The sequence below is a fragment of the Ovis canadensis genome, chromosome 20 (assembly GCF_042477335.2).
Source record: "Ovis canadensis isolate MfBH-ARS-UI-01 breed Bighorn chromosome 20, ARS-UI_OviCan_v2, whole genome shotgun sequence".
NCBI classification, from domain to species: domain Eukaryota; kingdom Metazoa; phylum Chordata; class Mammalia; order Artiodactyla; family Bovidae; genus Ovis; species Ovis canadensis.
In genome coordinates, this window is record NC_091264.1 from 58,440,771 (window position 1) to 58,456,761 (window position 15,991).

Sequence of the window (15,991 nt, forward strand, 5' to 3'; positions counted from 1 at the left end):
GTATCACGGTACTTCTGCCGCCAAAGCAGAGCTTCTGCAAACAGTGATATAATGTATGTCTTGATCTGGGGGTATGCATTGGAGGGCAGGGGGTGTATCACCCAGAGTAATTCTCCCCATGACTTGCCCGTGAAAGTGCTTATTCTGAAAAGTTGTATCTTGAACAAGTGCTCATAAGGATGAAAGAAATACTTTTATGTCTCCTGAGGACTGGGCCAACAAAGGTCAAGGCTATGGCTTTTCCAGTGGTCATGTATGGATGTGAGAGTTGGACTGTGAAGAAAGCTGAGCCCAGAAGAATTGATGCTTTGGAACTGTGGTATTGGAGAAGACTCTTGAGAGTCCCTTGGACTGCAAGGAGATCCAATCAGTCCATTCTAAAGAAGATCAGTCCTGGGTGTTCACTGGAAGGACTGATGCTGAAGCTGAAACTCCAATACTTTGGCCACCTCATGCAAAGAGTTGACTCATTGGAAAAGACCCTGATGCTGGGAGTGATTGGGAGCAGGAGAAGAAGGGTACGACAGAGGATGAGATGGTTGGATGGCATCACCAACTTGATGGACATGAGTTTGGGTAAACTCCGGGAGTTGGTGATGGACAGGGAGGCCTGGCATGCTGCGGTTCATGGGGTTGCAAAGAGTCAGACACAACTGAACAACTGAACTGAACTGAGGACTGGGATGGCCATTTCCATGGGAAAGGAGAGCAGCACACACAAGCTTGGTTTTAAAAAGAACTTAATAATTTTAAGGGCTTCCCTGGAGGTCCAGTGGTTAAGAATCCGCCTTGCAATCCAGGGGATGCAGGTTCGATCCCTGGTTGGGGAACTAAGATCCCACATGTCGTAATGTAACAATTAGAGGAGCATCACGAAGAAGACCCAGCACAGCTAAATGAATAATTAAAGTTCATTTGTTTAAAGGAAAATACAGTATTTATAACAGAAAGTAATGAGTGATAGTTATTTTTAAAAACAGAATTTAATAATTTTAAAAAGGGTAAAGATCTCAGTCAAGGTTAGTCATCTAAATAGTGGGAGCCTGAAACCAACACCAACAACATGATGTTGATAATGATTTATCAGCATAATGTTGATAACAATCCAGACTTATATCTACACATTCATGTAGTATACATATGAACACATATACATATACACGTGTGTATACATATGCACATGTAGTGTACATGGATATACTACGTACATATATATTGTATCCACATCTACCTATACACATACAAGCATATATATACACACACATACATAATACACATAATCTACTTACTTAACCAAAATCATTACATTTTTCTTCTTATTAAAATCTTTGAGATAGATGAAAAATTGAGTAATATATTATTATTTTAAGAGTTCCAGGTCTAGTAACTTCTTGAAACTAGTGTGTAAAAATATGTAATCAGGCATGTTTTTTCAATCACACATGCCTTCTATCCCCATTTAATAGTAAAAATAGATCAGGACTAAATTCTATTAGCAAATCATGGTTATTTATTTTCATTTGTGTGTTACATGTACTAGTCAGAAGAATAATAAGATTTCAGGAGATTTGGTAGAGTATTCTTCAAACTTTTTGAAATCACCAATTCTGTTAGAGAATTCCACAAGCATGAGTTCTTACACGAATTTGAAAGTACAAGGATTAATGACCTAAGCATTTCAGTTTTAGCTTTAAGTCTAAAAGTGGAAAGAGACCCACCCATAATTAATGAAGTCATGGTGACTTAGAGAAAAGAACTACATCAGTTTTAAAAACATAACTCAGGATTCACCTATTCAAGAAAACTTGGTATATGAAATCCAAATGTTAAAAAAACAAAAGAAAACATCAGAGCTTGATGTTTCACCAATCAGATTCCTTAACTTTATAAATAGTTTCAACATGGGATTAAAATAAATATTAACTGATCTCACTCATTTACTTAGAAAATGATTCAATTTTCAGAAGTGATCTACTCTCAGACCTGAGGAATATCACAACTCTATGGTACAAGTTCTATCCAGAAATGCTGAAAATTCAGTTTTCCAAAAGATGCAATATAATCAGTCTTTGAAGTTATCCTAGAATAGAAGATAGCAAAACTTTCAAAATTTAAAGATGGAAGCCAATTTCTAACCCCTTTTATATAACCAATATAGAATTAGGGCAGGGAAGAATTTTTTTGTAGAAGAGGCAAGAGGGAATAATTTGAATCTTATTTTACTTCTGTGCCATCTATGTGCTGATGCCCCCCATTTAAATATTTTTGGCCATTTTTTTTCTGAGTTTGACCTTGCATATGCAAAGGCCAACTTTCATTTATCTCCACTTGGATGTCTCATAGGAATTTCACATGTAATATCTCCAAATTATTGAATTCTTACTTATCCAGAATGCTGCAAGAGCTTCCTAAAAATTATTCTGATTTTTCATTTGACTCTTTCATTTCTGTTTTCCATGTAGCAACCAAAGAGATCTCAAAAATCCTTGAATAACTTCCTATTTTACTTGACATAAAGCATTACCACCTTCCGTGCTCATTCCCTTCAGCCATGTCTGACTCTTTGTGACCCTCTGGACTATAGCCAGCTATGCTCCTCTGTCCATGGGATTCTCCAGACAAGAATAATAGAATGAGTTGCCATGCCCTCTTCCAGGGGATCTTCCTAACCCAGAGATTGAAACTGTGTTCCCTGTGTCTCCCCATTGCAGGCAGATTCTTTACCCACTGAGACACCTAGGTAACCCTTATCACCTTAAAATGACTTATATATAGGGTGACCATCTGTCTTGGTTTGCCAAACACAATTCTGTTCATATCAGTTGACTATGTTTTTGTAAAGACCATTCACTTTCATTGCAAAGTGTCCCTGTTTGGATGATAAGTTTTGATGACTTTACTTATCAGGTCCTGCATGATTTGGCATCTGCCCCCTCTTCAAGTCAGACCATCTGGCCCTTGCTCATGCTACTCCAGCCCCACAAATCATCATCTTTCCGCTCCTCAAATATGGCAAGGTCCTCACTAACTCAAAGGCTTCCCAGGTGGTGCTAGTGGTAAAGAACTCACCTGCCAATGCAGGAGACATAGGAGATGTGAGTTCGATCTCTGAGTCGGGAAGATCCTCTGGAGAAGGAAATGGCAACCCACTCCAATATTCTTGCCTGGAGAGTCCCATGGACAGAGGAGTCTGTTGGGCTACAGTCCATGGGGTCTCAAGAGTCAGACAAGACTGAAGCGATTTAGCATGTTTTTACTAACTCAAGGTCTACACACTTCACTTTTTCTTTTCATTTTTTCAGTTTCAGCTTAAATACCATACTTGGAGGGACTCCTTCCCTGATTATCCAACCTATCAAAAGAAGATTGTCCCCGCCTAAACACCTCTGACCTCTGTTCTTTTCCCGGAGTAACACACATGAATATTTACAAGTACACATTTATCTGCATATCTTTTCAGTCTTTTTCAGTACAACAGAGTTTTCTTTAAAGAAAAGTTTCTCCAAATGGGAAGAGAGCATGTCTGTTTCTTTCATCTTTGAAAACTGTATCTAGTCCAATGCCTGAGACACAGTGAGCTCTCGGTATTTGTTTTAATGGATGATTGGGTGAATAAGTATATGAAATGGATGATCTGTGATCATCACTTAGGAGAAGGTAAGACTGATTCAACTTTGGGGGCAATGGGAAGAAAACCAGACACATAGAATGAAAGCTTCTTAAAAATCAGTCATACACTTACCTTTGATTTGTGAACAATTATCAATTATCTTGAAGCACTGAGATAGGGACGGAGGTTACAAAAGTGAATAAAATACAGTATCTTCTTCAGGAGTTGACAAGCCTTTTGAAGAGATAAACATAACAAGTTAGTTCAGCACCATTTGGAGCTCAGAAAAGAAATAACCTAATACTGACTAGAATTTGAGGAATCCTTCCTCAAGGAGGTGGCTCCAGAGTTGATTGGGTCAGATGTAGATCAAATGTAACACTATTATTTTTTAAATAAATCATGAATGAATAAATACATTAAATAGGTGCGTGAACATCTGTGTGGTAAGGAGATGATAGCATTATAACCTTTAGATGGAAAGTTTACAAAGTTTCTAGTCTCAGGACCACTTTACATTGTTAAAACTGATTGTGGGTCCCAAAGAACTTTAGATTATACAGGGTACTTCAATATAGAAATCTGTATCTTCTATTAGAAATTACAGTTCAGGCATCTAAAATATTCACCCATTCACTTAAGAAAAACAATAAATGTATTATATGTCAACACAGATAACCTATTTTTATGAAAAACAGCTGTATGTTTCAAAACAAGAACCAAATTCGCTAAGAATGTGGCATTGCTTGACATTTTTGCAGGTCTTTTCTCTGGCTTAAGAGAAGACAGCTGGGTTCTCATAGATATTTCTGCATTCCATCTGCTGGATTATGTTGATTTTTTGAAGTGTATGAAGACATTCCAGCCTCACAGAGATATATCTTTGCAAAAGTGAGGACTTCACAAACCACCTGAAAGAGAACTGGTTCTGAGACTATAGCCTCCCTTTGGATTTTGGCTGGTAAGCGTGACGCAAAGAAATGACTTGACCTGATTTGTGTTTTAGATAAATTAGTTTAGAAGCTGTGTGGCCAATAAACTGGAATGAGTGAGGCCAGGTATTTGGAGACTAGTCCGTGGAGAAATGTAATGGAGATGAAAGGGTCAAGTCGCTCTCAGCTGTTGTAAGTGAGGGAAAGAAGAGGCTGAGTGCATGGTGGTGGAGCGCAGATTTCTTTGGGGAATGACAGAGATTGTAATGTTGCCACCAGCTGACTAAAGATAATGTTTGCAAGATTAAATCTTTGTGAGGTAGAGGAAGGAGGGAAAGGGGGATAGGAGGAATAGGGAGACAGGGATTGACACATATTCATTGACTGATCCTTTGGATAAAATAGGTAACTATGAAAACATATGGTATAGCACAGGAAAGTCTACTTGATACCCTGTGGAGCCTTGAATGGGAAGGTAGTCCAAAAGGGAGCGGGTGTAGGTGCAAGAAACCGATTCATTTCATTGTAAGCAGAAACGAACACAACATTGTGAGGCAACTATGCTCCAATAAATACTAATTTACAAAAGTACTTTGTGAATGTGCCGAGTGTAAGGTTGTGTGGAGCATCCAGATAAAGGTGTTGGGAAGACATTGTATCATGTGAGCCTGAGATACAGGCGAAATGCTCCTGGTGGAGACAGGCAACTGCAAATGGTCAGTTAATAAGTGGAGGCTAAGTATTAGAGAATGGAGTGATTTTTCTAAAAAAAAAAAAAAACAGATTGGGAGGAGTGAGCAAGAACAGACCCCAGGAAATTAACAAGGTTAGGGTTGGTTGGGCATGCAGACTCTCACAGAGTGTCCAAGAATGAGAATCATCAAGCAGGTGTAGTGTAACTAAAACTGGGAGAGTGGAAAGTTCAGGAAAGCCCCGACAATAGGTCAACTACAGTGGAAAGACTGAGACAATAACGGAGACATAGCTATTGGTGTTCTGAGGACAGAGTTAGTGGCGTGGGTTGGAGAACAATGTCATTTTAGATCTCAGCTGTTTGAAGAGCAAATTGGGGTGCAAGCAGAATGAGCTTACATACGTAAGGACGTAACCTTTCTTAAGACTTTGGTTGAGAATAAAATGAAGACCAATGCTATCAAACAGAGCGAAGAGACTCCTTCTGATTAGTATAGATGAGATTGTATTTGCTTATGGGGTGAGGCAATGAAGCTAGTTGAGGCAAAATATTGCAGACATGTGCCATTAATCATTATAGAATATTCAGGAGGATAAAGGAAAATATATTATTAAGAGAGCAAGGAGAATATCTTTCCATTTCTCGCTTTCCCTAACACATCGCAGAATACGGATGTTTCAGAGAAAATACAAAGTCGTGAGGACTAAGAAATTCAGCAACAAGTTATCTATGTAGTTACCAATGGTTAAGAACTTTTCTACATTTACTAACATGGGATGAGAAACAAGAAACATATACTCCACCCCAAAAAGGATAGACAAGCCTAGAGAATAGAATAGAGAAGAAAAGATAAAGATAGGATAGATTAGAAACTCTTTCCATGCCCCACTGGTTATAAGGCCCTTCTTAGAAAGGAGAGGTTAGCCATGATGCAAGGTGATGCTAGTGGTAAAGAATCTGCCTGCCAATTCAGAAGATGCAAGAAATGCAGGTTCGATCCCTGGGTTGGGAAGATCCCCTGGAGGAGGAAATGGTAACCCACTCCAATATTCTTGCCTGGGAAATTCCACTGACAGGAGCCTGGCAGCCTGCAGCCCATGGAGCCACAAAGAGGTGGACAGGACTGAACACAAAATGGCACAGCTGTAACACGACACACCTATGTAGAGTCAGCTGCATGCAGTTCTCATGACACAAAGCAAGTATGACTTGTCTCAGTGAATCCTTTCAGTGTTCTCAAAAATAACTGAGTTAAAAAAAAACTCTTTAGGGAATTTTTCTATATTGTGTTCCTTGGAACATTAGTATTGTTTGAAATGTTAATAAATCATTAAAAATAAAAGAGGGTGGTGGTCTTCAGGCAAATCCATTTGGAAAACTTCTAGTTAAAGCCAAGCAGATTTCTTAACAGAAAGACTTCTCAGAATCATTACTATAGTTACATGCATTGGCATTGGGAGTTATTCAAGTGAGTGATACAGTAGACACCATTTCCCAAATGTAATAATTGTTTTCATTGAACTATTGTTTTCATTGAACTATTGTTTTCATTGAACACTTACTGACTTCTTGCCAGAAACTGGTGCGTTTGGGAAACACTGCTCTAAGGTATTGTTAAACTCAGTAGTATCTACCTGATTAATTGGGGTCATGATTCTTGTGTCTAGAATAGTTAAATTGATAAGATACCCTTTTTAAACTTTTTATTTATATTCAAGCATAGCCAGTTAACAATGTTGTGATAATTTCAGATGGACAGCAGAGGGACTTAGCCATACAAAGATCTGGAGAAGGAAATGGCAACCCACTCCAGTATTCTTGCCTGGAGAATCCCATGGACAGAGGAGCCTGGCAGGCCATGGTCCATGGGGTCTCAGAGAGTCGGACACGACTGAAGGGAGCAAGCATGCATGCATACGTGTTCACACTGCTGTATTTAACACGGATCACTGACAAGGATCTACTGTATGGCACAGGGAACTCCGCTCAGTGTTACGTAGAATGGATACCCCCTTTTAAAAAGTCATTAACACACCCCTGGGATTTCTAGATTTGCTGTTATTGATGTTCTGGTTTTGATTTTATAACACCTACCCGCTTCTGAAAAATAGTCCATGGACAGAGTGGACTCCCAAAAACAATGTTTTGATTGATGGCTTTCTATTTTAGAGTTTTGAAGTAGTTTTGCTTTTGACATCCAATAGGAAGAGAAAACCAGAAGAAGGCATCATCAGTGTTTGTGCCCCAGGAGGAAATGTACATCCAGGAAGCCCCAAAGATAGACCAACAACTGCATTTCTCATCCAATAAATGTTTTGTCATTTGATTCCAATAAAAACCGGATGAACTTGTGGAAAATGCTGCGTCTTGATTTTTCTTAAGTTCGTAATAGCCCTTTATAAGAAGAACATCACATGGGCTTTTGTTCATTCAGAATGATTTTGAATTCCAGTTCAGTCTAGATGCTGTGGAAATTACCGAGTAAAAGGCATGGTCCCGGCTTGCATAAGGTTACAGCTGGCTTCAGTAGATGAGAGAAGAAATGAGAAAGGTAAAATAATATAAAAATTAAAATGTGTTGTACTTTAAATATAAAGACTCATAGGATAGCATATGATTAGTTGAAATCAAAAGATAGTAGACCAGGAGACAAGGTAGTATGTAAAGGCATATATGGGCATGAATTGAATTATCACCCACACATATATGTCTTCCTAGGCACATGTGATACCCAGTATGACAGTCAGCTTCTACTGTTCTAGGATGCTAAAGAGAGTGTTGAAACACATCTTCTCCTTCCACAAGTCGAGTAACAGCTGAGAGCACAGCAGTACATGTGCATCTCTGGAACACACCAACCTCCACCTCCATTGACTTTGATCTCAAAACGTTTAAGTTCAGGTCTGGACTACTAAAGGATAGGCTCCATCCTGCAACCTGGATCTCAAGAATCTGACCTGACACCCAACCAGACATCTGGTAAGAGCCAGGCATTCCTGACATGATTGCTTGATGAATCATTTTCAGAACTCTCAGATTTGTGAAGGACATTGCTTTATTTTCATTCTCATTTTTTTTTCCAGCTAGAAAAGCTTCCTGGCATTGCTCTTCCTGTAAAAACATGATTAATATTCAGACCTAGATTAGATCCGAATTTCTATAGAGGGCGATGAACAGGTTGTTTTGTTCTTTCTCTCCAGCTGAGAACTCAGGGAATAAACGTCATTTAATGATTCTCAGTGGCTTTGTCCACTGTGTTATAGACTTCACAGGGATGTGCCCTATGCTTTCAACGCAAACTTGCACTCTAAATCCCTTATGAAATGAGCCAGAAAGAATACATATTAAAGAAATTTTGGGCTAGTGAGAGTTGAAAGATTGTAGTTTTCAACCAGCAGCTCAATTTGATAGCTCTTCACGCTACACAAGCTGCTAGCCTTTGGTAAAATGTGTAAAAATTTGGGATGGAGAGTTGCTAATTGGGCTAAAATTCCTAGATATATTAGAATTAGATATGCAGGGTATTGAGGCATATTCAGGACATGATGGGTCTAGACAAAAGTGAAAAACTAAGAGGAACTGATATACAAAAGAATACTGTTCACTGATGTATATTTCAGGCATCTACTTTCAATAAAATATTATCTATTGTGATTTTAGTAGCAAATATCATTCCCTCCTGAGAAATCTGTATACAAGTCAAGAAACAACAGTTAGAACTGGACATGGAACAACAGGCTGGCTCCAAGTCAGGAAAGAAGTACGTCAAGGCTGTATATTCTCACCCTGCTTATTTAATTTATACGCAGAGTACACCATGAGAAGTGCTGGATTGGATGAAGCACAAGCTGGAATCAAGATTGCCGGGAGAAATATCAATAACCTTAGATACGCAAATGACACCACCTGAATGGCAGAAAGTGAAGAACTAAAAAGCCTCTTGATGAAAGTGAAAGAGGAGAGTGAAAAAGGTGGCTTAAAACTCAACATTCAGAAAACTAAGATCATGGTATCCAGTCTCATCACTTCATGGCAAATAGATGGATAAAAAATGGAAAGAGTGAGAGATTTTATATTTGGGGGCTCCAAAATCACTGCAGATGGTGACTGCAGCCATGAAATTAAAAGAGGCTTGCTTCTTGGAAGAAAAGCTATGACCAATCTAGAGAGCATATTAAAAAGCAGAGACATTACTTAGCCAACAAAGGTCTGTCTACTCAAAGCTATGGTTTTTCCTGTGGTCATGTATGGATGTGAGAGTTGGACTATAAAGAAATCTGAGAGCTGAAGAATTGATGCTTTTGAACTGTGGTGTTGGAGAAGACCCTTGAGAGTCCCTTGGACTGCAAGGAGATCCAACCAGTCCATCCCAAAGGGATATTCACTGGAAGGACTGATGCTGAAGCTGAAACTCCAATACTTTGGTCACCTGATGAGAAGAACTGACTTCTTGGAAAAGACCCTGACGCTGGGAAAGATTGAAGGCAGGAGGAGAAGGGATGACAGAAGAGGAGATGGTTGGATGGTATCACTGACTCTATGGACATGAGTTTGAGTAATCTCTGGGAGTTGCTGATGGACAGGGAAGCCTGGCATGCTGCAGTCCATGGGATCGCAAAGGGTTGGACATGACTGAGCGACAGAACTGAACTGAACTGATCACTCCCTGACCACAGTGAAGCTATATCCTATAGATATATAGCACTTTATTGTGATTCCTATTTTATTTCCTGGGTTTATTTTCATGTACTCTTGCCTGGAAAATTCCATGGACAGAGGGTGCTGGTGGGCTAGAGTCCATGAGGTGGCAAAGAGTCAGACATGACTGAGCCTATGGGCACACACAATCAGGATAGATTGCCCACCAGCTGCACAGCTGCCTTCTTAAATATCAGCTTGTCAAAAGCCAGATCCATTTTACCATTACTGGAAGGAAGATGATATGGGACTGGGGGTTAGGAAAATTCAATTGCAGAACATTCTTAGCTGCTTCTAATATTAAGTACCTTGCTTTAAACGATGTAATCAAACAATGATTTCTTGACTTTTAAGGTTGTCCATTAGTTATTGACAATTTTTTTCTCTGGAAATAAAGATATAACATTTTTACATGCTTCCCTACCTTTTTATTTTACTTTGCCAACAAAGTTCTGCACAATCAAAGCTATGGGTTTTCCGGTAGTCATGTATGGATGTTGGACCATAAAGAAGGCTGAGAGCTGAAGAACTGATGCTTTTGAACTGTGGTGTTGGAGAAGACTCCAACTGTGGTGTTGGAGAAGGAAATCAGTCCTGAATATTCATTGGAAGGACTGATGCTGAGGCTGAAGCTCCAATACTTTGGCCACCCAGTGCGAAGAGCCGACTCATTAGAAAGCAACCTGATGCTGAGAAAAATTGAAGGCAGGAGGAGAAGGGGATGATAGAGGACAAGATGGTTGGGTGGCATCACCAACTCAACGGACATGAGTTTGAGCAAGCTCAAAGATGGTGATGGACAGGTAGGCCTGGTGTGCTGCAGTCCATGGGGTCCCAAAGAGTTGGACACAACTGAGCAACTGAACAACAACCACCCTTTTAATATGCTGTCTAGGTTTGTCATAGCTTTTCTTCCACAGCGTATTAATTCCTGCCCTCTTCCTACTTATCAGTAACTGAACTATGTAGAGTATTATGATTGTACTTTTGTTTTTTGTATATCTGATCATTTTTCCTGGAGTTCATTATTGTTTTACTTTTTGGTTATCTACGCAGGTAATACAAATTCATCCCCAAACACACCCAATAAAAGAGTAAAACCCCTTTTCATGTACTCAGATATGTCAGTTGAGCCTCTCAGTTCCATCTTTTTCTGGGAGTCAGTTCTTTTGAAACTTTCTTGCTTCATTCTGGACAGATTGTCCTCCAGGTCTGCTGCAAAACCTTGTTCTTGGAATATTCTTCCTCTGTGATGGGAATATCTTTCATTTCTCTTATACATTGGAATCCCTGTTTCCTAGATCCCACATCTTCCTCCCTCCTTGGATACCTGCTTCTTCAGTAATTCCTCTAATGAGTTTCTGTGAATCACTGTAGAAAGTTCAGCCTAGAATAGAACCTGGCATACTACAGCCTGTAGACCAAATTCATGGCCTGTTTTGTATAATCCATGAGCTAAAAATGTTTTTTTCTTTATTTGCATATAAAAAATGTGGCTAAAAATTAAAACAAAAAACCAACAAAGAATAGTACATGGCAGAGATGACATATGAGCCATAGAGTCTAAAATATTTACTATCTTATCCTTTGTAAGTGGGTGGGCATCATTTGATTCACTGATGGCCCAAATGTATCAACAATGCACAGAAAGGGTGAATTTGCTCTCTCTGTTGGAGCAGATACCTCCATCTTCTTTTGCCCTTGGACACGAACATGCCTTAGTTTTCAAGCCTTAAGACTCAAACTGAGACTTACACCATCAGCTCCTTTGGCTTCCAGGACTTTGGACTTGGACTGAATGATGTCACCAACTCTTCTGGTTCTCCAGTTTGCAGATAGCAGTTTGGAAACTTCTCATCTTTCATAATTGTGTAAGCAAATTCCCATAATAAATATCTTATTGGGTCTGTTTCTGAAGAACCCTGGCAGATATGTACAGTTACCCACTGCCTTTGCCCTGTTACCTAACATTATAGAACCTTGTCCTCTGTAATCCCAAACTACCCCTCCTTGCTTATATACCATTTACCCTCATTACATTTTTGTTCTTTCTTGTGTATTTTAACAAAGTTAGAAATTATTATTGTTATTTCATGCAAGATCACTTCTTGTGTAAATTGCTCATATAATTTATCAATTTCTTTACTCATCCTTTCTCTCTTCCATATATGATTGCTTACTCTTGCCTAGAACTTTCTCAATATTTTATTAAATATTATTAATGGAAAATGCTCTCGGTTTAGTCTCGCCTAAAAATATCATTACTAGATAGTTTTTCTGGGTATACAGTTTTAGATCAATAATTGTTTTTACATAGTACTTCGATACCATTCAAGCTGTTTAAGCTTCTATCATTGCCAATGAGATATCAATTAATCAAATTGTTTGTCAATATTGTGTTTTCTCTTAGACAAAATTTCAGATTATTACTTAGTCTTCAGTGTTTGTCAGTTTTACTATGGTGAGTATAATTGCAGATGTTTTTATTTATCTTACATAGCATTCTTTGGACAAAGCTGGAAGCACAAAATTGGGTAGCAAAGATATATGTGCCAGAATGTGGTTATGAATTCTTCAGGGAGATTTTTTTCCCTTTTGTCCAATGCCAAGTTCAGAACAGACACATTTCCTCCATGTCTCCTTTCATGTGGGAATGAATATGCCTTGATACGCCAGGTCCCAGTACTTGTTCGCTGACTATTGGCTACCTCACTTATGTATAAAAGTCATCTTTTTCTTAAATGTTGGTACATGCACTCCAGTACCAGAAATGGTTGTTTTGTTGTTAGTAGAAAGCTCCTTGAAAATTAGAGCACAAAAGCTTTGTAAGCTGATCTGAGGCACATTGTAGCTCAGGAAAGTATTAGCTTTGCCGGACGACATTCAGTCACATCCTTCCCCATGGAAATGACCTTCCTTTTTTTCGTTGGATGTTTCATGAAACATGAAACAACCGGGTCACAAGGACAGTTCTAGAGAGCGTTGTCATCAGTTTGAGCTATCGCTATTGAAACAGCTTCCAACCACCAACATCTTTGAGGTGAGACGTGTGAGGGACAGTGGGCCAGGCTTTCCTTTTTTCCTGCTGGTATTTGTTTTTGCCTCTGATGGTATTCCCTGCTCAGTAATATATGCTTTGACTTTATGACCTGTCTTCCTGCAATAATTCTTTGGTGGAAAAATCCAATAATACAGCCAAGAGTTAGTCCTTCCTCTGGCCCCACGTGTCTGGCCCAGAGATCAGTTTTTTGGGTTAACAGACGCAGACGTCTAGCTGGGTTACTGTGTTAGTCATTCAGGACGTTTTTCCCCAATGCTGGGTCGGTGGGGCATCATTCTGTTTCCAAGTTCAAGATTTTGGTTAATTTATGGATAGTGGAGGATGAATATAACCTGACATGAATAACAACCAAAGAGCTGGTATACCAACTTCTACCTTTTTGCAGTACAAGGCAAGGTAGTGGTGCCATGCAAAAGCAAAAGGAGAATTGAAGAACCCAAGAAGATTTATCCTTTCAAGGGGTAGAGAAATCTTTTGGCTAAAATTATCACAGAGACTCTAACGGAGATCATCAAACATTGCGAAGACAAAAAATCACTCTTGCTTGTTTGCTTTTCTTGGGACTTTTGATGTAATATATAGAATGATATCAGGCATTCGACTGTGTCAAGAAGATCCATGGGCATGTTTTGTATTATCTCTGAGTCTTCAGCATATGTCTTGGTTCCTGCATATATAATATTATCAATTTTAGAGTATTTAAGAATTAAGTTTGACCTTCATGCACTGACACCTTTATGGGAATCTAAAATGTAAAGTGGTGCAACCATTATTAAAAACAACATAGGAGTTCTTTAAAAATGAAAAATAAAGCTGCCATATGATCCAATACTCTTCCTTCTGGTTGTACATCCAGAAGAACTGAAAGCAAGGTCTTGAGGAGATAGATGTATACCCATGTTATAGTATCACTATTCGCAATAGCTCAGAATGGAAGTAACCCAGAGCTTACCAATGAATGAACAGAAAAACACCAGTGAGGGACTTCCCTGGTGGCCCAGCCTCAGTATTAGTCATGTGTCAGCCAAGCTGAGGCAGGACTAGGACATTCGACATTCCAGCAGAGATTAAAATGTTCTTTCTTGTTTCCAGTTCATCTTCCATCTTAGGATTTAACTAGATGTGGAGCAAGTTTTCAGTATGAAAGTTCTTAGGTTTTCCCTAACCTTCAGAGGCTCAAACAGAGCACATGCTTTAGAAGACTTTGGGAACTCTGGCTCCTAACTCACTGCTTTTAGTAACTCCTAAAACATCCTACAGCAGTTGGCTGCTACGCCTATCCCATGGTTGTCCCAGAAACGTTGACTCTTGCACAATAGACATGTTCCTGAAAAGTTGCATGGAATCTAAACCACATTTACATGCTAGACCAAAATCTAAAGGAATCTTATGGTGAATCTGTCATTACTGCAAAGAATTGGCCTCTCCTGCAATGTATTTATTTTGAAAACAGATTTTCTGATATCAGAGTTTACATATAGTGAGGTTTATCTGCCTATGGCTTATGGTACTCCAAGCTTCCTTTTACTAAATGGTAAGGTAAAAGAGTTACCTCAGTCTGGGGAATGACAATACTTTTTATAAATAGTAAAGGGAGAGCTTCCCAGGTGGTACTAGTGGTAAAGAATCTGCCTGCCAGTGTAGGGGATGCAGGAGACTGGTGTTCGATCTCTAAGTTGGGAAAATTCCCTGGAGGAAGAAAGGGCAGCCCACGCCAGTATTCTTGCCTAAAAAATTCCATGGACAGAGATCCTGGCCTTCCCAGTCCATAGAGTTGCAAAAAGTTGGACATGACTGAGCACTCGAAACCTAAGAATCAAAACACCAAAAATTTAGGAAGATAATGCTTTTTCATTAACAAAAGGCTGAATCTGGTTATCACAATAGAGCATCTGTGAAGGGCTCATTCAGCCATACTTTTTTTGTGTGTGAAAACAGAATTAAGTCAAACCACATCACTGCATACTAGAAATTTTTGAAAACACAACGGAACATTCCAAGATGAAATATTAGGTCATTTCAGGGCTTGAGGTGGGGTGCAGTGAGCTACATTGGTCCTCAGATTTTTTTTTTTTGAGAGCTAAAATATGTGTTTGAGTGGGAAGAACATGAGAAATTGTATCAGGAATCCATAGATCTATCATTCAGTAAGTACCATGTGCCTACTGTATGCTTGGCACTGTGTTAAATCTGGAGATAATGGTAGAAAGGAACAGACAAATATCCTGCCTGAATGGAGCCCACAATCTTGACTGTAAACCTTGCTCTGATCTACTAAGAGAAGTGAAGTGAAAGTCGCTCTGTGGTGTCCAACCATTTGCAACCCCATGAACTATATAGTCCATGGAATTCTCCAGGCCAGAGTACTGGAGTGGGTAGCCTTTCCCTTCTCCAGGGGATCTTCCCAACCCAGGGATCGAACCCAGGTCTCCCGCATTGCAGGCGGATTCTTTACCAGCTGAGCCGCAAGGGAACTGATCTAGACTAGGGGAGGGTGATTTTGGTCTAGTCATTTAACTGTCTGGTCCTTGGTTTGCTCGTTTCTAAAATGAAGTTGTTAGATTAGATGACCTTTCTCTGTCTTTTATAGCTCAAGATTCTTTGTCTTTGATTATTTAATCACAGACTCTTTCTCTGATAATGCAAAAGATCTAGAGGGTCCAGAGCTTCTAGTTTTAGGGTGCCAAACTAATTGCAAGGGGGAGACTGAGAAACTGATGGTAGTACTATATTTCTACAGGCAAGACAGTGTTTAATTGCGATTGAGTGCCATTTAGATAATACACAAACGGAACACAAACCAAGGCTCTAGTCCCCAGCCTTCTTAGCACTGCTGTTTCTTTCTACCCTCCTTTTCTTAATTCCCATTTAGTATGTGAAACAACTAAATTTGAGAAGATTAAAACTAGCAAAGTCAGAGTTACTTTGGAGCAGGAGAAAAATGAACACGTTCAGCTCCATTTGGGGGGATAGAGTGGGAAGAAACGGGGGTGTGC

General features: G+C 39.3%; 1 long non-coding RNA gene across 1 annotated transcript; it reads left to right on the forward strand.

The window, feature by feature from the left end:
• Positions 1-4,395: 4,395 nt before the first annotated feature.
• LOC138425194 (uncharacterized) lies at positions 4,396-7,594 on the forward strand. The gene is made up of 2 exons (XR_011251116.1): positions 4,396-4,571; positions 7,441-7,594. It is a non-coding gene; the product is annotated as an uncharacterized lncRNA (long non-coding RNA).
• Positions 7,595-15,991: the final 8,397 nt, after the last annotated feature.